Consider the following 3,021-nt stretch of genomic DNA (forward strand, 5'->3'; position numbering starts at 1 on the left):
TAACCACCCACGAAAAAAAATAGAAAAAGTGGCGGACGGTTCAAGGACACGTCTTACTCCGCCATTGCTCCCCAGTCTCTCCATTGAAACTTGGTATTCTAATAGTTCTACAGGAAATACACCTATGACTCAGTAAAAAATTCTGTTCCCATGACAACTCACTCTTTTCCAGTCCCCACCCACTTGATTTCAATATATTAGTGATTTTCAGCTTGAAAAATGTTAAACAAGGCCACAAGCTCGAGCTAACATATTTATATCCTTGCTGGATCATGTGTATGAAGTGCTGTCAGCAAATATCTAAATGGAATGCCAAAGGTGGCCAGAAGAGCTTTCAATATGGGGGAGGTCTGGAACCCAGTGTGATGCCATGGTAACAGAACTGTTAAGCTCATATTGTGGAGAACATTTAGTAGAATCTTACTGCAAAAAATCAAAAATTTCTGATACAAATTGGCTGAGATATCTCTTTTCATCATATTTGAACAAAATTTGGTTGAGTGTATGACGTCATCACTTGGCTAATTTGCATATTTTAAAAACTCGAATATCTCTGGAACGGAAAGAGATATTTGAAAAAGTAAAGAGCATTTTTCTCCTCACACAGACTACTTGTTTATGTTTCACAACGGCTTTGATAGGAAAGATGCGATTTTCGTCATAGTACCCCTTTCAGGTGTTCCATTCGTTTTCTGTCTTTGTTGAACCCATAAGTTACCAGAGAATTTTCCATTTGGTTTCAGTGTTCTACATAACAGCACACTTGGTAAAATATTAGAAATACAGCTCACTTTGATTTCGGCTCGACGGGTGATAGATTGTTGTCGAAGTCCATTTCTCGTCGCTTTTAAGATTCCAGGTGTTTGTACTTCACCGCCTGCCTAGTTTATCCAACTGACTCTCCATTAGTGAGCTCCATAAGGGTATATTTGGTTTAAGGATCCACTAAAACGCCATTCGCGCTACATGACTTTCGACGCCATGGCAGGTTAAGTTCCTGATTCTACTGTGCCCACCAGAGAAATCTACGCATTTCCACTACCGTCTCGATCCTAAGAAAATACGCGCAGAAGGCTCTATGCACAAAGACACCACTTACCAGGGGAGTGACAGGCAAGACTTTTACCGACACAGAAAAAAAAACTAAAACGAACAAATCCCACCCACTCTCCGACTGGGATTGCCATACTGGCAACCCAGTAATAATATCCTTTGGAAAAAAATGTTGCCTTTCTGGCAACTGGAGAATGGTCATTTGGGACAGGTACTTGTGGGTTTTTTGCCAACACGAAGCTATCTTTAACCAAAATTTCTACATTTACTATGGATCTGATGGCATTGAAAAGATACTATAAAATAGTGTGAAACCAACTAAATATCTAAAAATTTTCAAGCCAAGGTGTATCGTTATCACCGCATTGCTGGCCAGAGCGATACCTTTTACACCTGGCTTTCTCTTAGTATTTGTTCTTGATCAAGAAACCAAACCAAATGCGGGTTTTGCAATGTGCATCATTTCTTTCCCGTATCTATATTTTTTCTCGGCCCTAATTGCCTTTATGTACTCACCTTACTTTGTTATTGGCTTTTGTTACTTGAAGATTCACAAACAAGTGAAAATGCACAAAGCAAATGTTTCATGGCGATCTTCCAACGTTGCCGACGTCAAAATCAGCTAAACCTTGTTCGCAACTGTCATCGCATTTTTCAGTTTCTTTGTTCCTTTTCATTTCATATTTATCATCTCAAATTTTGAAGAATATTCACATTTCCCGCGTTACCTTTTTCTTCTGGCAAGTCTCTTTATTTTTATGACCGTTTATTTACGGGGACATGAGCCGTGCTTTTAAAACCGAGTTTAAGAAATGGTTTGTTCCTAAAAGGGGCCACTCAGTAAATAGTGCTCTGGCGACGAGAAGACGAAAACACGCTGCAAGAAGCAAAGACGTAGAAGAAGATAAAGGAGAATCAAAAGCGGATAAGGAAAGCTATCCCAAAAGAAGATTTTAGCGAGACCGGCAAAAATTAAAGAGATAAAGAAACTGAAAAATCATTGCAAAAAGCATACATCGCGCCATCGACCCAAAAAGGGTCAATCAGTAACAACAGAAGCTATCGAACAGAATTAACATTGCGGGCCGTCTTTCTTCGTTGATGATTACCTCAACGGACATTAAATTCAGAGCGTGCCTGACATTTAAAATTGCATGTCAGTATCACAACTGCGGAGCGTTTGTTGTATTGTTAAGTTGACGAGGAGTAAAATTTGATTCGCAAGACTCGGGAATGTTTCTGACGTGGCAATGAATGCCGTCGTTCTTTGGAGCAATATGATCCATTCTGTTAGTAAGAGTAGGAGTAAGGTTTTGAAGTGCGTCCGTTGAGAGAACTTTAGAGGTTGGGATCACTAGACGAGCCAAGATGCCATGAAAAATATGCATTTATGTATAAAAGATCCTCCATCGAAAATATCAATATGTGACGTTTGTAGAATGCGGCCAAAGATGGAAAGTTTGGAGTAAAGAGGTGATGACATCACAAAAACTAAAATTGTTGAAAATATGAAAATTTTTGAAAATGTCTAGGAGATCATTACTAAAAAATGTGTCTTGCCTTACAAGAGGTGAGCGATCGTCGTTTGCGTATATGACGTATCGAAACTGAGATGGGCATGCACGTAAGATGTAATTCAAGATGGCGTTGAAAAAGCAGACAAACGAAAACTTGATCAAGCTCACCCTATGCACAGGATCCCTAAGATTAGAAATTACGTTCTCCTAACGTCGAACGCAAAAAAGAAGACGGCGTGAATTTAGAAGTTTTCATGATACCAAAAAGTATTGAAGAGATATGACAGCGAGATCCAGGAACTTCTCTTGAAGGCAGCATGGCAAAGGAAGTTAAGACATTGAGGGAATATAAACATCACGAGGACAAAAGAGGTGAGAACCGAAAACTGTGTGATCATTTCAAGAGGGAGACAGTGGAGCTGCAAGTCTTGAAACTGGGTAACAAGAAGTG

Source organism: Montipora capricornis, chromosome 12 (genome assembly GCF_036669925.1).
Source record: "Montipora capricornis isolate CH-2021 chromosome 12, ASM3666992v2, whole genome shotgun sequence".
In the NCBI taxonomy this organism is placed as follows: Eukaryota; Metazoa; Cnidaria; class Anthozoa; order Scleractinia; family Acroporidae; genus Montipora; species Montipora capricornis.